The 23034-nt window shown below is 42.7% G+C and overlaps 1 protein-coding gene across 16 annotated transcripts in view; it reads right to left on the bottom strand.

Moving 5' to 3' along the window:
* RBFOX1 (RNA binding fox-1 homolog 1) overlaps nucleotides 1–23034 on the bottom strand; it is a gene marked incomplete at both ends in the record, with an annotated part of 1093433 nt that overhangs the window by 207664 nt on the left and 862735 nt on the right. The window lies entirely within an intron of this gene.

Consider the following 23034-nt stretch of genomic DNA (forward strand, 5'->3'; position numbering starts at 1 on the left):
TGTGATGGTCGAGATGAGTCTTAAAGGAGAAGTTGGAGCGAGTTAGGTGGAAATCCTAGACAGAGGAAAAGCAGGGAGACAAGTTTCAGGGAATAAAGGAACACAGAGAACAGGTTATATAGGTGAAATATGTGTGTGGTGGGGATTTGGCAGGAATTGGAACCAGAAATAAGGTTGAAGGCATACAGAAAAGAACAGGGAATGCCATGTAAAGCAGCTTGGATTTGATCCTTTAAGTAATGGGAGGCCATTGAAGAGTTCCAGGAATGAGAATGGCATGGTCAGATCCGTGTTATAGAAAGTGCATTGGCCACTAAACAGCTGATGCACTGGAGAGAAAATGGTGGAGACAGCAGTCATCCACAAGCAAAATGACAAAGCAGAGGCAGAGATGGAGAAGGGCGGGCGGAATCAGGGACCCACTGCCAAGGCTATTTCTTTGCATCAATAAGGATACCAACGACTCTAATCTTAATGTCTGAAAGCTTTCGTGTGTCCAGTGCAAAATAACTGATTTAAAAAATTTTTATTTTAATGGGATTCTAATGAGCATACCCCCCCTCCACCACAGGAAAGAAATCTGGAGCAATTACATGAAATAAGGAAACTGTTTTTGTGTTCTGTTGTCTTTTTCATGAGAATGCTAAAGTGGTCAAATTAGAAAAAGAAAACCTCTACTGAGGATTACACTGTTGTAATATAAATACATTCAAGCAACCTAAGGCCTACTATGAACTTGAAATGTGACAAGCTCTTGAATACAGGCTATAGGTGGTAGAGAAATAATGTTGATGATAATAATCATGGCCATTTATAAAGCCCTTTATATACCCTAAGTGACTTATACCCATTAGCTCATTAAATCCTCATAAGGACCTTGAGTTATATGTTACTATACCCATTTAATAGATGAGAAAACTGAGGTTCAAGTCAAGGAATGACTTGTTCACAGTCACACTGCTCATAAGAGCTAGAGCCAGGATTGAATCCAGCCTGGTGTCTTCCCACTACACCATGTTCTATAGGATTTCTCTGGGATGTCTTCCTTATTGGTCTCCCCTCTGTATGGGAGCCCTTATTAATAATCTAGAGAATTCAAAAATAAATTTAAATGAGCAATTTCAATGAGATTCTGCTGGTTTTCCAAGAAATTATCTAGGCTCTTTGAGAGGACAGGGGAAAAGAGTAAAAAAGATAGTATGGGTCCTGACGTTAAGGAGCTTAAAGTCTGGGAAGGGGGACCATTTGCTGAGTTCTAAAATGCAAGCCATCTCTGGAGCCAGAAGGCCTGCTGTCTAAATTCTGGTTTTTCCTCTTTTTAAAAAATTTTTTTTTAAAAAATGTTTATGCTGTGTTAAATGTTACATTCCATTTATAGTTATTACAAAATATTGGCTATATTCCCCATGTTGTGCAATATATCCTTGAGCCTATCTTATACGCAATAGTTTGTGCCTCCACTCTTTCACCCTTATATTTCCCCTCACCCCCTCCCAACTGGTAACCACTAGTTTGTTCTATCTGTGAGTCTGCTTCTTTTTTGTTATATTCACTAGTTTGTTGTATTCTTCAGAATCCACATGTAAGTGATAACATACAGGATTTCTCTTTCTCTTTCTGGCTTATTTCACATAGCATAATGCCCTCCAAGTTCATTAAATCATGTTTCTCCCTCTCAACTAGGTACCTGATCTTGAGTAAGTAGCATTAACTCTCTGTGCTTTGTTTCTTCCTATTACAGTGGGAATACTAATAGTGTCTCCTTATGGAGCTATTTATGGAATAAATTAGGCAATGCATATAAATTTCCTATCACCATCCTGAAAATAAGTGTTCAATTGTATTTGTTATAATAGTTACGGTATATGTGCTATTATTATTGTTATTTGAAAGAGACATAACTTGGACGACAGTGTACAGTGAGTGAAGTAAATTTTTCCAGAAAAAAAGAATCCATCAAAACCCAGTCTGGGAGGAAAGGAGCAGGTTGAGGGAGCAGAGAACAAGCTTGACTCATCACACCCAGTCCCATAGTAGGCTTGGAAATAACACACTAGCCCCTGGTGGCAGGAAGGGCAGATCTCTCCCTGCACTGTACCTTCTAAGTCTTGGACTGAGCTTTGATTCTGATTCATCTAAAATCCTTTAGTAGGATTGTCACCTATGTTTTCAGCTCTGCCAATCCCATACGGACATAGTGCTCAAAACCAGAATTGGAACTGACAAACGCCCCAGTCCAAAAAATGGAAAGCGAGGCTATAGAGATCATCTTTTCTCACTTTCAAGTATTACAGCCCCCTCCAATCCTTGCTGACATTGCGGACTCATGATGCACTGTCTCTCAGAGCAGAAATCATGCCCGAGCCACCACGAATATCTCAAATGAAAAAGGAGCCATTGCTTATGAGTTTGGTTCTTTGAACACCCAAGGGGTTGACTGGACTCTGCTTGAGGAGACTGCAAAACTATAAGAATCCGAATGAAATGCAAGAATCTAGTGAGATGATGTTGATGATGATTGTATCTGTTTCCTATTGCTCTGTAACAACTCACTACCAACTTGGTGACTTAAAACAACACAATTGTACTCTCTTACAGTCCTGGAGGTCAGAAGTCTGAAATCAGTTTCACTGACATAAAATCAGGGTGTCAGCAAGTTCTTTCTGCAGGCTCTGGGGGAAAATCCATCTCCTTATCCTTTTCAGCACCCAGTGGCCACTTAAATCTGTTGCCTTGTGGTCCCTTTCCCCACCTTCAAAATGCATCACTCCAATTTCTGCTTCTGCCATCTCACTGCCTTCTCCTCTAACTCTGACTCTGATACTTCTGCTTCCTTCTTATGAAAAGGACCCTTGTGACTACATTGGGCCCACTGGGATAATGCTGGATAATCCCTCCTGGTCGATATCCATCCATCACCTAATCACATCTGTAAAGTCCCTTTTGCCATACTAAGTAACACTGACAGCACTGACAGGTTCCAAGGATTAGGATGTAGATATATTGGGGGGATGTTATCGAGTCTACCACAATGATGATATTCTAGGGAAACACTGTCCAATAAAACTCTCTAAGATGATGGGAATATTCCGTATCTGTGCTAATACGGTAACCACCGGTCACATGTGGCTGTGGAGCACCAGAAAGGTGGATAGTGTGGTTAAAAAACCGAATTTTAATTTTATTTAATTTTAATCAATTTAAAGAGCCACACGTGGCTAGGGACCGTTGTATGGGACAGAGCAGTTCTGGAGTAGGCATCAGTCAGCTCCCATAGCATCGACAGTATCTATTGTCCTAGGAAAATAAGACTAAATAATGATTATAGAAAAATGCATGATCTCTTACACATTTATGTCATTTATGAACAGTCACATAATTACATTTACTAAAGCAGAGAAGTTGACTGAAGATTTTTCTTTTTTTCATTTTTCAGCACCAAGGACAGAAATACAAAGACTTCTTGTTGGCTCCTCTGATAACCTACATCCCTCTTGAATTTTTTACAGATGACTTTTACAGTATTCTGATTGGTGAATGAATCCCAAAGAACTGAATTTTATGCCTGTTTAGATTATGTTGGGAATCAGTGCCAAATGCAGAATGCAGACAAAATCATGCTAAGTAGTCAGTTTATTGTAGAGCTTTTATCCACCTTTCGGCATGGTAAGTTTAAGGCTGAAAATTGAGCTGGTTCCATGATACAGAAGCATGAAACACAGGGTTCCAATGCTAGAAAAGTACAATAAGTGTACTGAGTAGAGTTTTTAGCCTAGGAATTAGTAGCACAGACTATATTCATCAATATTCAGGTTGATAAAAAAGAGAGACACAAGAGTGATGGAATAAAAATTAACTAGATATAGAAGATGAGACAGAAAATTATTGAACTTGAATTACTGAAATTCAAATTCTTCTTGAAATATTTGTTAAGTAAGAGTCAATAAGATCCAATTTCTTATAAAAATTTAAATGGGAATAAACACTATGGCTATAAGATTGTTACCTATTAGGATGTGTCAGTTTGGGGGGGAAAAAGCCCAAGGACTTAGTGGACCACAGACTCAAATATAGTAATAATGAAATTACTTGTTAAGAATAAAGAGTCCAACAAAAACATTTTAATACTACATAAGCAAAAAACTTAGCGAGAAAGAGACCATTTAAAAGCTTACCTCGGGGCTTCCCTGGTGGCACAGTGGTTGAGAGTCCGCCTGCCTTTGCAGGGGACGTGGGTTCATGCCCCGGTCCGGGAAGATCCCACATGCCGCGGAGCGTGAAGCGTGGGCCCGTGAAGCCATGGCCGCTGAGCCTGCGCGTCGGGAGCCTGTGCTCCGCAACAGGAGAGGCCACAACAGTGAGAGGCCCGCGTACCGCCAAAAAAAAAAAAAAAAAAAGTAAATAAAAGCTTACCTTGACCCCAGCCTGGTGATCAAGAAGGAAGACTAATGCAATCTCTCAAAGGAATGCTGAAAATCAGAGAGACCACACCATCAGTCTGTCTGATGTTCAGTGTGTCTGGTCCAGCCCTCGAGGGCTGCATCTACTTATGATGGACGCATATCCCATGAGCAGACTGAATCTTAAGGTAAAACCCAAGGAGGATTCCTTACTAGGATGTCAAGTCAAATCAAGGCCATACACAGGATGACAAGTTGTAGCAAAAGAGAAGTGGAGGATTTGGAGTCAACCAAATGGTCACAGAGAGTGGTAGAGGATGTGGTATTACCAGGCAAGCAACGATGGGGTGGTAGATGATTTAGGAACTGGTTTCAGAGAAAATCTAATGGTCTGAATATCTTGCTACCGTTAGAGGGCTGATCATTTTTTTTTTTTTTTTCGGTACGCAGGCCTCTCACTGTTGTGGCCTCTCCCGTTGCGGAGCACAGGCTTCGGACTCGCAGGCTCAGTGGCCATGGCTCACGGGCCCAGCCGATCCGCGGCACGTGGGATCTTCCCGGACCGGGGCACGAACCCGCGTCCCCTGCATCGGCAGGCGGACTCTCAACCACTGCGCCACCAGGGAAGCCCTGATCACTTTATTTAAGAGCCAGATGAGGAGCAGAGGAGATGGGAAGTGTGGGTCACTCCTTGGTGTCCTCAGAATCCCGTTGATGGATCTCTAAACTAGGGGTAGAAAGTAATTCCGCTCATTTTATTGAATCCTTAAACCCTCAAATACATTTTATTTTCACTGTCTATGAAAGCAGTTCAGCAGTATATTTTTAGACTTTTCAAAATGTGATGATGAAGAGATTGGGAGTAGGTTTTTTCAGGCCACCGCAAGAAAAAAGTGTACTGAAATGGTCTAAGTTTCCATGGGTTCAGGAGAGCAAAGATGCCTTGTTGTCAGAGCCAAACAATCCAAGAATAAAAGGCAGAGCTGCTTTGGCATAAAGGTGGGATTTTATTTACCGTGGTTTCCTTTCTTTGAGACCATGGGAAAGCTCATTTTACCAAGGCTATAAGATCATGACCAACTGGTGTCAAACTCTATCTTCAACCAGATTCGGATCTGAACTTGTGAATCAGTACAGTCCATGGTTTCAAACAGGTTTTTAGCTCATGGTTCCTTCCCCAAAGTTGAATTTGCTAACCCGAGTTAATCTGGGAGTTGAAAAAATCATAGTTGATTTTAATACCTCCCCACGGAAAATAGATAAAAATGCAGAGTGTGGGCCCATTATCCATCCCTTCCCCGTTGGACTCAACCCTTGCAATTAAGAAGGCAGCCTGTCTAGCTAAAAGAATTTTAACTGCACACAGTGAAACCAGAGTCCTAAACCGACCCATTCCAGGGAGTGGCCATGAGTTCTAACAGACACTCTGCAAATCTAATCTTGCCTGGGATAGCGCTCAGCAGAGCGCTGCAGCCTCCCCAGCCCATCCAGGCTAGCGGATCCAAGATCAGAAACTGCACGACTATTATTTCGAATGTCTGAGCTCTTGGAGAGACAAAGTGTCATCCTTTTCTCAGTAATGAGAAGAGCATCTGCCTTGAAGAAGGAGAAAAAGTCAAATCAGACGTTTCTGCCAATTTATTCTCACTCAAATGACTGACAGAAGTTCTGCAGCCTCCTGTATTCGGAAGCTAGCCCCTTGGCCACATGGCAGCGATGTTCAGTAAATACAGCCGAGACACAGATTTAAAAGGGGAGAGAAAAACAGAGAAACACTGGAAGGCACAAACCCACCTTCTGGTCTATTCAAAGGAGCATCTGATGGAGAGACACATCTGGGGTAAGATCCCAAGAATTTCACTGTTCAAGCTCTCTAACCTTGGACAATCCATTTCCCCCTTTCAAATCACTGTACATATGTGTATCATTAAAAGATGGAAATAAAGTCTTATTTTGATGTGATAAAGTGTGGATTAAGGAAATATGCATAATTCTCTCTCTGAGCCTCAGTTTTTTCATCTCCAAAATGGGAATGTGAGGGTAGCTGCTCCAATGGATTATTTTGAAGATTAAATGGGATTAGGTACAAAAAGTGCTTAGCATTGGGACCTGGCACATATTAAGAGATTAACCAATGTCAGCAATTATAAGAACAAATATTAAGTAATTGTCCAAAGGTACCTCAGGCAGCTTTTGGCATTTGGTAGATGCTTAACCAAAGGTAGCTTCTAAATTACTCAAACGTTAATACTGCGGAATAAAAACAAGATTTCAGCCGGAGGTTCCCTAATATTCCCTTGTAGGGTAGCCTTCAGAGAGACAAAAGAGCACAAAGTAAGACAGAGACAGAAAGAGGCAGGTCAACAGAGAGGTCTGGACAGAGCGAGAAAAGCAGACCCAGGAAAAGACCGACACAAACAAGGAACTGAGATTCACAGCAAGATTTCAGATAGACAGACAGGCACAGATATAGGTACAGCTACATAGCTATAGATAGATAGATAGATAGATAGATAGAGGGACACATAGATGGATGGGTAGATAGATAGGTACACACACATACATACATATATATACATATATATCTTTATATATATCTGTATATATATAGATATATATATCTGTATATAGATATATGTTCCTATCTATCATCTACCTATCCATCCATCCATTTGTGCCCTTATCCATCTATCCATCCATCCATCTATCTATTATCTATTCATCTATCTATACATCCATCCAACCATTTGTCCCTTTATCCATCTATCATCTATCTATCCATCCATCCATCTGCCCCTTTATCCATCTATCTATCTATCTATCTATCTATCTATCTACCACTCTTTCTATCAGTCTATAAAATACTGGAGAGAAAGGAAAAGGTGAGAAAATCAGAGATGGAAAAGGAATTGCACAGCCAGCTCTTCAGCTAGCTCAGAACTCCATCGGGCTAAGTCCACATGCTGAGAGCTGGAGCCCCTTCTGCCTGTGGGTATTAGCGTCACACATAAAGATGTAAGGGGGACTAACTCATCAATCACAACCACGCGGGGACGCGGGAGCCAGGCAAGAGGATTAGCACTGCAGCCCGCTCAGGCCCCTTCCCTCTCACAGCTTCCCTTTAATTAAACATCACCTGCAGTGCTTACTTCCGGCTGAGATGCCCCCTCCATTCCCAAGGCCAGCCTCCTGTAATCTACGTTCCAGAGTTAATTAGAAAAGAGGTTCTGAAAAAGAAAACACATATCCATTCCAAAGAGTGGGAATCCCCAAACAGAAATGATCAGATGCTGGTAATAAAGATTTGCTTTTCCTTGGAACTGACTGTTAAATGGCCTTCATTAAGCTGCAGCTTTTTTCTACCCAGGACCTCTCCAGTAGAGCTGTTTGAGATCTTACTGAAGAGGCTGTTAGCTTCTCTGAGTGGGGAATGAAGGGGGGCGGGGCACTTAGAAAGGCTGTGTCTGGATCTCCCAGAAGTCTGTGTCTGCCTGGAGAGGGCTGAGGGCAGGTGAGTGTGCGTGGTGTGCGGTCTGGGTGTGTGTTCCCACATATGTGAATAGGGCTGGGAGTGGATTCTCCTGGACAGCTTGTCTTTGTGCAGGGGAAGAGGGAGGGAGGGAGAGATGGCAGGTGAGACCCCTACAGCACTGAAGGAAATGCTCGCTTTCGGAACGTTCATCCATTCATTCATTTATTCAACTAGTATTTACCGATCTCCTATCTCATGCCAGGCCAAGGGCTCTGTGCTGGGCATAGAACAAGAAAACTTCCTCAACTGCCTGCAGAATGCCTGTGAGTAAAGGAAGAGGAGACTGACCCATAGACACGCAGACAGAGAATACAATGGCCTCGAAGGGTGATGAGCACAAGGCACCAAGCGAGAGTGCCGGAGATGCTCTCTGAGATAAGGGAGACGGAGAAGGAGTCAGCCAGGTGCAAATCTGGGGAAAATGAGGCTCAAGGAATTGCAAGTTCAATGCCTTGTTGAAGTGGGGCGTGTGTTTGGCAGGACTTAGGGGCAGCAGTAAGAAGGCAGAACGAGGGCTTCCCTGGTGGCGCAGTGGTTGAGAGTCCGCCTGCCAATGCAGGGGACACGGGTTCGTGCCCCGGTCTGGGAGGATCCCACATGCCGTGGAGCGGCTGGGCCCGTGAGCCATGGCCGCTGAGCATGCGCGTCTGGAGCCTGTGCTCCGCAACGGAAGATGCCACAACAGTGAGAGGCCCGCGTACCGCAAAAAAAAAGAAGGCAGAACGAGGCTGAAGGGATAGCTAAGGACCTCGGTGTTGGAATTCTGACTCTTGCCTGGCTTGTCTCTTAGAAACAGGCCTGGGCATCTGTGCAGTCCCCGAGGCCTCAGCTTGAAGGTCTACCTCTTAGCCTTGGCTCCGTAATAGCAGGGAATAGCACCCAGAACAAGGCGGACACCTTCTACACTAATATCCAGCCAGCTTCCATGCAACGAGCTCATCTTATGTGAACTGGACACGACGCGTGCCAGGCACGTCACCTGTCTTTCCCCCAAATCTTCAAACGACTCTACAGGAAAGATGCTGTTATCATGTTCAATTTATAGATTTGGGCATGAAACTCAGAGAACTTAGGTGGCTGGCCCAAGGTAACTGGACACCTATAAACTGCCCACATACAAAAAAGAGACACACACAAGGATGCACAGACAGTACAATGAAGGTACAGACATGCCAAGCATAATACAGAGCAGAAGCTGGAAAACTTTTTCTGTGAAGAGCCCAAGGTAACTGGACACCTATAAACTTCAGCTTTGCCATGCTTATAGCATCGCTGTTGCAACCACTCAAGTTGGCCACTGTAGCCAGAAAGTACCATGGACGATGTGTTAGTGAATGAGTGTGGTTGTGTATCAATAAAACTTTATTTGCAAAAGTAGGCAGCAGGCCAGATTTGGCCCACAGGCTACTATTTGCTGACATTTGTTATTGAATATCTGTAAACTGAGAACCAAACTGATTTGGGGAACAACAAATGATTGTCAAGGGATTTAATGTTCACATAATTAAAAAGTAGACATTCGTTAGACACATGCAAATGCAGTCTTCTATCTATTTCAAACCTCTCCTTAGAATCCCTTGCCTGGGGGAGTGGGGACACCCCATTTGGGAGCGGAGAGCTTCCTGCCCCCAAGATAAAGGCCACATCCTCAGTTCATTCACCTCATTCCCTGTCATGTTTTAAAACTGAAAAAGCACACGTGGGAGGTTGAAGCATCCAGTTGGATTTGGGAAAAACCAATCAAGTATGTTAATCCATTTGTGATTCAACAAGAAGAAAATGAAAGTACAAGGCAAAGTGCAGGAGACGGGAAAACGTCTTCCAGAAATGTGCAAGCAACAGTGCGTGGCAAGGCAAACCATTAAAGAGTCCGCACTCGGTCTGCCTTGAAAAATGGTGAGGGGGAGACACATGGGTGTGCAGTTGTGTGTGCATGTGTAAACAGAATTAGTCACTGCAGCTGCAAACAGATCACAGTGGACATCACGTGTAACAGTGCACATACATGTCAAAGGACATGTAATGAACATGTACTGAACAAAGGTTCATTAAACAACCTGAGTACAGGGGGTGGGAACACTTTCCTACAGGAGTGAGTGTGACTTCTCTTTATATATCTAAGGTGAATCCTCTGATATTTAACAAATATGATGATTTAATGCTAGGAAACCAAAACCTGCATACAAATTTTGATGTGCAAGACACATAAAAATGCACCTCAGTTGTGGAAATACAGACAGTGTCTCACTCCTCAGCAGTTTTGAGCAAGTCAAAACATATCAGTTGGGACATATGTCTCCTTTTTTTTTTTTTTGCAGTACGCGGGCCTCTCACTGTTGTGGCCTCTCCCATTGCAGAGCACAGGCTCCGGACGCACAGGCTCAGTGGCCATGGCTCACGGGCCCAGCCACTCGGCAGCATGTGGGATCTTCCCGGACCGGCGCACGAACCCGCGTCCCCTGCATCGGCAGGCGGACTCTCAACTGCTGTGCCACCAGGGAAGCCCCAAATGTCTTCTTTATTGTCCTAATCCTAACATCATAGTCACTCATCTGAGTATCCAAAAGTGGCCATTAAACAAGAGAAAGCAAAGGCCAGAGGGTCTTATGCTGGATCTATATTAGAGACACTGGTAGCTATTAAAAACAAAGCAAAACAAAGCAAAACATCTGATGCCCCATGGGTGGTGGGCAGGAAACACAGTACAGCCCCAGCCACTCTGGAATACAGTATTGCCGTATCTTATAAGGTTAAACCTATACTTGCCATGTCACCCAGTAGTGCCACTTCCAAGGATTGACCCAAGAAAAATGAAAACTTGTGTCCACACAGAGGTACATGCTAAAATTTCATTGCATTCATACTTGCCAAGAACTGGAATGTCTATTAACTTGTGAATGGATAAACAGATTGTGGTATATCCATGCCATGGAATACCACTCAGCAGTGAAAAGGACTGTTAATATGCATATCATGGATGAATCTCAAAAATAGTATGCTAAATGAAGAAAGTCAAACACAAAAATCTTTGTACAGTATGATTCCATTAGATGAAACTCAAAGTGATAGAGAGAGAAAAACAGGTCAGTGGTTGCCAGGGGCTGGAAACTCTGGGGTAAAATAGACTGAAAATGGGCATAAGGAAACTTTTTGAAATGAAGGGCTGTTCTATATCTTGATTATGGTGGAGGTTATAAGATTGTATATGATTACCAAGAGTCCTCAAACTGTACATATACACAGACAAATCTTATTGCATGTAAATACTATCTTACAAAACAAAACAAAACAAAACCCTGTTTGTGTGGTCTCCACTACAAACCAGTTCAAACAGAACTCAGAATGAAAAGCAATTGGTTTTATTATTCCCAGGCCTGTTTCTCAACCCTGGCTACACAACCATATGACCCCAGTAACCTGCTTTCCTGAGTGGTTGGACTTAAATCCAACTCCAGAAAAACCATCTTTGAAATATCAGAATTTCCCAGAATGTATGACACTAAACTAATATTCTAATATCAGTTATCCCCATAAGACCACTGTCCTTCTACATGCCTAACCCAGGGAGTACATAAGTAGGTGACAAAGCTGGCATTGTAGGCAGGGCCAGGGTAGAAATGGTATGGACACGATGTCTATTGTCTACCGAGTGCTTACTAGGTGCTAGGCACTGTGCTAAGTGCTTATTTAATATCACACACTTCTATTTTTACAAGAACTCTGTGAGATACACATCACTGTCCTCTTACAGATGAAGGAAATGAAGCTCACAGAATATACATAACCCATTCAAGTTCACGTGTCCAGTAAGGTTGAGCTGGGATAGAGTTAGGTCTGCCAGATTCTAAAGTCAACACTTTTAGTTAACGATCTAAGTGTTGCCCTGTTTGACTTCAAGTCTCCTGCAGAGCCCAGTAGGGACTCGAAGTAGTTTGGCAAGTCTAGGCCCACAGACACAGAGCAGCTGATGAATAAGGGCTATGCGTTGCTTCTGGAATTACAACAAGCCCTGTTATACTTGGAGGAACTCAGGTACAGGGTGGCTTCCTTCTCCTCCCACCGTGGTCCAGGCTGAGGGGCCCAAGTTCATGACCTGGGAAAATCAATGTAGGGCTAAACACCTTACAGAGCTCATCTCCAGGTGCAGGGTAAAGTCTACAAAGCGATCATGGCAGGCAAAGCTGTCCTCCTCTCAGATCCTCTCAGATCTTGTTTCTGCAACAGCCAAGCCCACCCCCTGTACGTGGTGTTCGGAATTTGGGGACAGAACATCCTGAGCATGTGGGAGGACGTATTTGCATAGAGGTGGGTAGGCAGGGGCTTACCAGCACATCCAAGAACACAAGCAAACACACCCAGGAAGGAAAATTCCTTCACTGCCGTGGGCTGTAACCCCCAGCAGGGACACCTCTAGGGATAGACCAAGGTTGCCTGTCCCAGCATCCTCTCCTCACTGGGTTCTCTAGTGAAGCAGATCCAGAATTTGTGGCTCTGGGGCTCAGCATCGTCTTTCATGATTTCTTTCCCCAAACAAACCCCAGGCAATAAGAGGGAAGAGACGAGCAAAGCTAGTAGCTGACTCTTGATTTAAAAAAAAAAAAAAAAAAAAAAAAAAAAAGGGCTTCCCTGGTGGCGCAGTGGTTGAGAGTCCGCCTGCCGATGCAGGGGACACGGGTTCATGCCCCGGTCCGGGAAGATCCCACATGCCGCGGAGCGGCTGGGCCCGTGAGCCATGGCCGCTGAGCCTGCGCGTCCGGAGCCTGTTGCTCCGCAATGGGAGAGGCCCGCGTAACTCAAAAAAAAAAAGAGCCAGAGGGAAGTTGAGGGAGAAACTGAAGAGGTACAAAGGGAAGGTCAGGAATAAGCTACTGCTTATTACATAATAGTGATTATTATCAGTATACGCTGTGTGGACTGGACAAGTCCCTCTGAGCCCTGTATTCCTCACCTGTAAGGTGAGGCTGGAACTCTTACCTAACACACCTGGAAAGGTTGCTTTAGAGATTCCTTCTTTGGAGACGGAATTAACAATGATCATAGCTGACATCTTTTGGGCTCTTAGAATGTGCCAGCACTGTACCAAGTGCTTTGCATGTATTAGATCATATAATTCTCTCTGCTACACTGGCGTAGATGCTAAAATATTATTGTTATTACCATAAAGCAGGAGGGCTTGTTGCTATCATGACCGTTACTAGTCCTTGCTGTGTGAAGACAGCCAAATGACTTACAAGTATTATATCATGTAATATTCAAAGCAGTCTTGTAAGTTTGGTACGAGGAATACCAAATCACTTTTCAGTAGGAGATATTTGCTCTTGTTGCTGTATGCAGGATTTTATCCAGGGATTGAACAGCCCGTAGTCATTTGAATGGGGAGGTTAACTTCCAAAATAGCCCAGCAACAAGCAGGATCAGATCGAGGTATGATAGATTCTTGTTGACTCACCAAAGGAAAGTAACTTACACTAAACAGGCATCTCAATGTCACCAAAGAGCCACTTATATTATATAAATATAATTTTTCTATTATATATGGAAAATTCAGCAGCAATTTATAGCTAATATCACTAGAAGAAATATGTGCATAAGTTCTACAGAAATATCCACAACTCTACATGTTATATAGATAATATAACTTTCATTGTCTGCAAAACTGTAAGCACCCTGAAGATGGGGGCCATGTCTGCCTTGTTTAATATCTTATCCCTAGCAGTTTTGAGACCCTACTGTGTTCCCTGTACATTATTATTCAATTTCTAATCCAAATAGCCTTTCAGACTATGTGGCACTTTCCCCATTTTACAGGTGGGCAAAACTGAGGCTCAGAGAGTAAAGTAACACGTCCAGATGTCACAAGGAGTAAGAGGCAGAGCTAGAATTCAAGCCCAGGACCTTTTGTCTTAAGAGCCAGGGTTCATTGCCCACATCACTCTGTTATCATGCATGGCAAGGAAACATGTGCCAGCCCTGAAAGCTACACAGAGGACAGGGACCCCCAAGTCTCCACCTGCTCCTCCCAAGATCTACTACTTCTGTGTGGAGAAATAAAGCCCCAGGAGGATGACTTTTATCCAAGAGGCTGCCCCAGTTCCCAGTGACTTTGTGTTTCCTCGAATAAGTGCCAAGACCCAGCAGATCATTAATTACGACTTCTCCCAAATGGTTTCCCACATTCTCTTGCAGGCATGTGTGTGCCCTTGGAGGGAAGAAGATTTCTCAGTAGCAGAAAGTGGCCTGTGCTTCTACACACGGCTCTCAGACCTGAATCTACTCGTGTGGCCCCAAGGCCTTCAGGCAAGAGGGAATCCACAGCTGAAAATGAGTCTGTGCTGGAAAGAAGGAGGATGATGAAAACAGGGCTTGCAGCTTTCAAGAAGTAAATAGCATAGGAGAGAAAAAAAAAAAAGAGCTGGTGAGAATTAGAACACAAAAAACTAATGTTTGTATCACGTTTATTTTCCCCAAAGGACTATTGTATCCACTTTCTCATTTGCGGGATTAGGATAAATATTTGCTGAGCACCTACTATGTTCTAGGCAGTATCTCCCTTAATCCTCTAAACAGTACAACACGGTTAGTATCGCTAGCGCTAGTTTCCAGGTAGGGAAACTGAGGACCAGAGAAAACCCAGTAGAAGAACTGCATTTCAGATCTATCATGCCCCACATTTCTTGCTCTGGCCATGACCCCATGTTGCTTCACAAAGACCCAGTGGGGTAGACAGGCCGAGACAAATGTTCCCACTTGAAGCACAGAAAACTGAAACTCAAGAGAGTTTACGTAGCTCTCCCAAGAGACACAGCCTTAACCATTAGTCAAAGACCCAAGATATTCTACCTTTGCTCAAAAAGATGTTAATGAATAGCTTTAACAGACAGTTTGAGCAAAAGGCATGTGCTTTCTGAGCGCAACCATCGAGGGACTAATCCCAGGCTGTAACTAGTGTCTATGCTTGAGGCTCACTTCTGAGCACGCCCTGGCATCTGCATTTTCCGTGTAGATTGCATTAACCTTTGCTGGCACAAATTGGGGAGGGCAGAGTCTCAGATAAAACCCCCAAATTAAGCTGAAAATGCCTATTATGAAAGTGAAGTATTGAAGGCTCTACTGGTGAATACTTTTCACCTAGAGCTCTGCTAAAAATGGGGCACACAGGGGAAAGGGGAAGTTGAAGCCATTATAACATGAAAACACAGAACCTCTGGCTACAGTTGATTCCAAAGTCTACACCTGAGTTGGAACAAAAGCCAAGAGTCACATCGGCTCATCAATCAACTGTGATCAGATGCACAAGGTCAATTCCATATTCTAGACTCCAGGAGTAAGAAGGTGCCCACGTCCTTCCCTATAGACAATGTTGCAAAGCCTGCTAAAGTGTTCTGGGGCAGGGGCAGGTCAAAGGGCAAACATTGTAGAGTCAAGTATCTAGGCTTCAGTCAGCTTTCCCCACCCCTGCCTGAGAGGGGTCATGCAGGTCACGTCACTTCCCTCTCTTCACAGATGAGCCTGGGACGAACGCACAGATGAGCAAAGAGATCACCTCCGAATTCCAAAGATGAGATTCAGGGCTCTCGCACTTCCTACCAACAGGAAGCCATCACGAGGCCAGCCTGTCTTCCCCTCCATCCACATTTCTGAATGCCTATATAATCAAGAGGATAATCGCTAGGGTAGTATTCAGAGTGGTCAAACGTACTGGATTTGAGTCAGACCAACTTACAGCTCAGGTTTTACCTCTCTGAGACATTAGGGTAACATTAATCCCTAACCCTCTGTCCTTTGAAGAAATCAGACCATTGCAATGATGAGACGAATAACTATACATAAAATATTTTGCACAATATTTGGCTCGTAACAAGCACTGGTAAAATTAAAATGATATCTTCATTATCCTCATTACCTTGATCCATCAACAACTCCAAGCCCTAGGAGACAGTCACTGACATTTTGAAAAAGGTACTACCAAGAAGTTGCAAGCATGAATGGATGTCTCTTCTACATTCACATGAAGGAAGAGGCTAAATATTGTCCCCTGGGTACATAAGTTAAGGTCTGAGTCTGTGAATCCTAGGAGAGTATTGATTGGGAAGAAAGCTCTTCTGCTGAAATTTAAGAAGAGCTCCATATACCATATAGATTAGGTGGATTTATATGGCAGGTACTGTTTGCCAACTACCCAGCATCCACTCACTGTTAACTTATTAATAGAATTCCAGTTTATTCAGGTAAAGGGATAATACTATTTGATCTCAGGAAGTGGGTCCACTTACCCAGATCTAGGGAATGAATAATGATCAATCTAATCTGGTCAGGGTCATCCAATTACCTTTTGCATGTATGCTATCCAGTTCTGGCAAATAAGATGTAATTTCACATATCCTTGATGGTTTTCCTTCTCAGAAAAAAGGCAAAACCTCGCAGAAAGTGCTTTATCCCTGCCCTTTTAAACTTGAGGCACTGGTGTGAGGACATGACACTTGGACCTTTAGCAGCCATCTTGCTGTCATGAGGAGAAGTAACGGCTAGATGCAACCAGAGTTTTTAGTGATAGCACTGAGCCGATTACCCAACTCTAAGACCACTTGCTTTAAGGCTTCTTGTTAAATTTTTTTAAAAGTCTTTTTGAGTTAATTCACTCACTGATAGTCAGTTTCTGGTTACTTTTAACTAAAAGAAATGCAAACTGATTCAACTCCCCCAATTCAGAGCTTGAGGGTTTTTTTTTGCATTTAGTGAAAAGCTGGCAAAAATGGTTTCTGAAATCACCTGAATCATTTATAACTACAATCAATTCAGCTTGCATTGGAAATCATCTCATTTCATCTCACTGTGTGCCATTGGGTGTGCCAATGCCCAGAATCTGGGGACCTCAGATCAGGAAGGAACTTCAGACGTCATACAAGAGATGTCCTCTCTCCATCCACTGCAAGTCCCAACCCCATCAGGAACACTTCAGGATCTTCTCCAACCGGACAGCTCTAATCGCTAGACCATTTCTGAATCTAACATTCCTCCCCATCCCCTCCCCCCAAAAGACCCTTCCCTTTGGATATACTTTTCCCTTTGACCTCCGTCGGGAATGCATTCCATTTCTTTTCCTATTGCTATCCCTTTTATCTACTTGAATAAGATGATTCTCTGCCCTGTTAGTATTCTTCATTCAACATAACGATCATGCTCTCAGAATATGGAAAACTATGTTATATAAAGGTAGTACTTTCTATATATCCCAGGTAAAGTGAAAAGCCATCAAAGAATTCTCTTTTAAAGACTCATTATAACAAATTCCTATTATTTAAAAAAAAGTCTGGGGTTCAACTCCAGCCCTTAATCATTGAGTTACAAGCACCCGTACATTTGAAATACAACTTATTTGATTTTGAGTTAATTTTTTCCATGTCTTTAAAACCATGCTGGGGAGAGAGACGGATGCAAATTATAGACTTAGGAATCGAAGTCAATGTCTCAATTATGTGTAGGAGTCCAAAGGTTCAGAGAGTACAGATCAAGCAATAGACAACAGCGACACAATACCAAAATGTCTTTGTTAGACTCTGCTGGCAGCCCTAGGAAAGCCCTTTAACCTCACCTTCACATTTTCCTAACATCTTTCTGAGTTCTGGGTCCATTTTTCATCTACCTGCCTCCCAGCCATGGGTTCGGGAAGAGAAAGTAAAAGTCAAATTTGCAGTGGGTGATGCTGCCTCGAAATCTACCTTGAAGTCTGAGGCTAGTCTCCAGGGCCCAAAGAATTAAAACCGATGCAGTGAACTTGACTTGCATGTAGTTACTGCCATCTTAATAAGGTGAGAGCAGCTTGGGGATCCCAGGAACATGTAACTCAGGCCTTGCCATATGGAGCCCGCCTGGAATCTGTGAAGTTCACTTAGCACATTTTCTCTTTGGGGAGTCAGCCAGGCAATCACATTTGGGGGCAGGAGGGAGAGGCAAGAACATGGGGAGAAAGGGCTGTTGAAACATTGAAGCTACTGCTGATGTAAAGCCAGATGCGTAATCACGCTCCCACCCCCACCGGGAAGCACTCTTCTCATAGACCCAGGCTGGAGCTGAGCACTGACAATGATTTAGGGCTGTTTGGGGAAAGGAACTGAAATAGCTGGTATGAATATATGTATTTCAGAAAGAAGTTAATAAGCATGTTTCTCACTGTCGGTAGATGAACCACATTTGCATCAATGTCTTATTTCTGCCCTGAAAAACCCAAGAGATAGATACACCAATTTCAGCATCCACGCGAGTGCCGTTTTTTTGTGGATGGTTTTGTGATCCTCAAGTGTGAGAGATCTGAAGAACCAAAAGTAGTGAGAAGAAGGCAGGGATTTGAGGGGGAAGAGGAAGGAAGTAACTAGCTGTTAAGAAGAGTGTTACTTACTGCTGCAGTCTGATAGCAAGGGCTGGATATACTTCCCAGGAAGGGAAGGAGAGTCTGGGACTCCACACCAGTGCAATTCTGCTCTGATGGATGGGAATGAGGGCATCTCTGCAGAGCTTTGGGGAAAAAAGCCTGAGTTGAAAATATAATCTCCATTTCATACTTTTCACTGATATTCAGCATAAAAGCAATGCTAGCCCATGGCCAGCCAAATTCAATGCAATTCATATGCAGCCTCATACATCTTTGCAGGGATTTTGTAGGGAGACCAAATCCTATTGACATCCCCTCGCTTCTGCGGTACAGATTTGCTGGGGTACAGAGTGACGCTTCAGAGGGGTCTTTCTGGGGGAACGAAGTGAGGGATTTAATTTTGTACAGTTAATAGAATGTGCCCCAGTGGTAACATTTCCAGGGACAACTGGGCACTGTTGTCCCTTGGAGATGAGGAAGACCATTTTCAGAATGCTGCTCATTTAGCCTTTACTCCTGCTGAGGAAATGACAAAACCAACTCAGGCTTGCTTCTTGCCTCTTGAGTCGTGTGAACCTAGGCAGGTTCTTACCTGCTCTGGGCTGACTCACTATGGGTAACACCATCTAGCAGTTGTGATGCTTCCATATGGTAAAGAATAACCAACATTTATTCAGTGCCCCATACCTGTCAGACATTTTTCAAAGTGTTTTACATACATAATCTCAATGAATTCTCACATATTACACATGAAGGCTCTGAAGAAAAGAAAGGGTTAAGGAGACTAAGATCACAGCTTATAATTGTTGCGGTGAGGATTTAAACTCAAATATTCTGACCCCAGAGCCTTTTTTATGAGCTATTGCATGGCGGCTGGCTCTCTGGAGAGAAGTTCTGCACTCAGTTCCTGGCATACACTATGTGCTCAATAAATGCTACCACCTACCTGTACAGAATTCATAGACGTTAAAATGTCTCAGGTGCTGGGCTTCCCTGGTGGTACAATGGTTAAGAATCTGCCTGCCAATGCAGGGGACACGGGTTCGAGCCCTGGTCCTGGAAGATCCTACATGCCACGGAGCAACTAAGCCCGTGCGCCACAGCTACTGAGCCTGCCCTCTAGAGCCTGAGAGCCACAACTACTGAAGCCCGTGCGCCTAGAGCCCGTGCTCTGCAACAAGAGAAGCCACCGCAATGAGCAGCCCGTGCACCACAACGAAGAGTAGGCCCTGCTCTCTGCAACTAGAGAAGGGCTGCGTGCAGCAACAAAGACCCAAGGCAGCCAGAAGTAAATAAATTTATTAAAAAAAACAAACAAAAACAAACAAACAAAAAGTCTCAGGTGCTGTATTAGCCACTTTAATGCCTTAGGACAATCCAATTCTTATTTTCTTACAGGGAAACTGAGACCCAAGCAGGTTTAATAGCTGCTCAAGGTCACTCAGGCAAGTAAGCAGTCAAGCCAGGATTATAATCAAGGGTTCAGACTCCAGAAGTAGGATCTTAGCTACATCTCTACACCAGGATGCCCACCCGTGAGGCATCTTCAAAAATCTATTAATTAGTAGTCCCACCCAGTATAGAAAGTGGAATCACATACGTTTTCCCTTGTTCTCTTGAGTAATCCCCCTCCCCAGCTCCTGTGAGCCAACAGAAAATGACAGAGAGGAACACAGATCCCCCTCCTGGGTCTCTGCATGAAACACAACCTATTGGGAGGGGCCTATGGTCATTAAAAAGGCACCCATCTGTCTTTTCTAAGCTCTTATACACTCTCAGAGGACTCCCTGGCTTAGTGAACGATCACTCAATGCTGCAAACACCTGGATAGGGTGGCAATCATTTGGAGCACAATCGTAAGACACGCAAGAATCACAGGGGAAGATGGTGGCTCGGCAGTGGTACCCAGAACAGCCCAGGCGCGCCATAAATAACAGGTGAATGAATGAGAGAGAAACGAATGAATGGATTTGGCTAACTAAACAGCATTCACAGTAAGAGCTGACACACACAGAATGCTTACTGGGCTCAATGATTAGGGCCGCCTTGCTCACGGCTTTAGATTCATCATCACATCTCATTCCCCCCCGAAATCTTAGGATTTCATCTCTGCTATCATGTCTATTTCACAGAAGTGAAAATTAAGGTTTGGAAAGGCAAAGCACTATTACCCCTCCAAAGGCACACAAATAATAAGGAGTGAAGCCAGTCTGACTCAAGAGCCAGGCTGCTTAGAGTTGGCTGTGCACCAGCTAACTGAGGCACTGTCAAATTGCATTCAAATAGCCTAAAGGGAGAATCCACCCTTAATTGTTAAGAATTAGAGGCATGGATAGATTATCTTCTTCGTGGTGAAGTTGAAGTGCACAAGGAAACCCTAAATGGTAAGCAGAGGGCATCTGTTCAAAAGCATAATAGCCGGGAAGATGGAGGTGGGAGGTGGTTTCAATGAAAAGATAACATTGATTTCTAATTAACATCCCAACTGTTTGCCAGGTAATAGATGGTTCAACCAGTGCTTAAGGGGGTTTTAAAAAAGTTTGAGAGCTACAAGGTGCTTGGGCATTTGACACATCCGCTAAAATCATTGTTTTAATCACCGGAGTTGCCTAGGAAGAAAGCAACTGTAAGACAGGAATGAATGCCCAAATGTAACAGATACACACTACTATATATAAAATAGATAAACAATAAGGAACTACTGTATAGCACAGGGAACTATACTCAATCTCTTGTAATAACCTACAATGGAAAAGAATCTGAAAATATATATATATATATATATATATAACTGAATCACTTTGCTGTACACTCGAAAGTAACACAACATTGTAAACTCACTATACTTTAATTAAAAAAAAAGAATGTAAAGAAGATGTGGCACATATATACAATGGAATGTTACTCAGCCATAAAAAGAAACGAAATTGAGTTATTTGTAGTGAGGTGGATGGACCTAGAGTCTGTCATACAGAGTGAAGTAAGTCAGAAAGAGAAAAACAAATACCATATGCTAACACATATATATGGAATCTAAGAAAATAAAAAAGGTCATGAAGAACCTAGGGGTAAGACGGGAATAAAGACACAGACCTACTAGAGCATGGACTTGAGGATATGGGAAGGGGGAAGGGTGAGCTGTGACAAAGTGAGAGAGTGGCATGGACATATATACACTAGCAAATGTAAAACAGATAGCTAGTGGGAAGCAGCCGCATAGCACAGGGAGATCAGCTAGGTGGTCTGTGACCACCTAGAGGGGTGGGATAGGGAGGGTGGGAGGGAGGGAGACGCAAGAGGGAAGAGATATGGGAACATATGGATACGTATAACTGATTCACTTTGTTATAAAGCAGAAATTAACACACCATTGTAAAGCAATTATACTCCAATAAAGATGTTAAAAAAATAAATAAAAGAATGACTATCCACATGCTCCATTCATGTATGAAGGCAGCAAAGAAGTAGGGGTGCAGGATACTGATAAATAAGAAACCACTCTTGGGTTACACACTGTCTCCTCTCTCTCTCTCTCTCTCTCTCACTCTAGCAACTAAATCTAGCCAAATAGAGCATTAAAAAAATATTATTGTTTGAGGAATTATCCCAGTAAATTACAATATAGGCAGGCAAAGAGGAAAATAAGTAAATCCCTATTACTGATTATTTACTACATTCCAGGTCCTTTTAGGACTGTGTTTGCTGTAAACAAAACAATGTACACTTAAAAGAAGTACCGGTCATGGTATTCATGAATATTCATGGTTCACACTATTGTTCCAATATTTTTATCTAATAATATTTATAGCTAATAAACTCTGTAGAACAAGTATCCCTCTCTGTGTCTTTTGTTTTTAATGAAATAATTGAGCCATCACCCTTGACTTGGATCTAATGTAATGTGACCACATGCTATTATTTATGTGAATATGCTTAATTGACTATCTCTGGAAAGATGCACAAAAATGGTAACAGTGGAACCTCCGGGGAATAGAATTGACCCGGGGGAGTGGGGTGCAAGGAGGCCTTTCACAGTAAACCTGATATTGTATGTTTGCATTGTGTACTGCACAAATGTAATATTCTAAAAATAAAGTATTTTATATCAAAATAATGTAATATTTTCTTTGCAAGTTTCATAACACTGCTTTCTAGACTTTACAATGCAGCAGCGGTGGAGAAAACTGACTTCCAAATGAGTTAACCCGTAAAGAATCCAGTGTGACAGATGCAAGAAGGTGCTATGTTAATGGAACGTTTATGTTGCTTACATAGATTTTCCCCTCATAGCACCATGGGTTTAGGTTGAAATTTTGTATAAGACTAGCTACATCTTGTCCTAAAGGAGAAAAATGTCCTATGTCTGTATCTATCTCTTTTTTTTTTTAATTGAAGTATAGTTGATTTACAGTGTGTTAGTTTTTGGTGTATAGCAAAGTGACTCAGTTATATATGTATAATATACATATATTATACATATATAACTGAGTATATATATATGTATTTTATATATATATATAAAACCTTTCTCATATTCTTTTCCATGATGGTTTATTACAGGATATTGAATATAGTTCCCTGTGCTATACAGTAGGACCTTGTTGTTTATTTGTTTTACATATAGCAGTTTGTATCTGCTAATCCCAGACCCCTAATTTATCCCACCCTTTTTCCCCTTTGGTAACCCTAAGTTTGTTTTCTATGTCTGCAAGTGTTTCTATATCTTTTTATCT

The sequence above is a fragment of the Leucopleurus acutus genome (genome assembly GCF_964270905.1).
Source record: "Leucopleurus acutus genome assembly, chromosome: 16".
Lineage (NCBI taxonomy): Eukaryota > Metazoa > Chordata > Mammalia > Artiodactyla > Delphinidae > Leucopleurus > Leucopleurus acutus.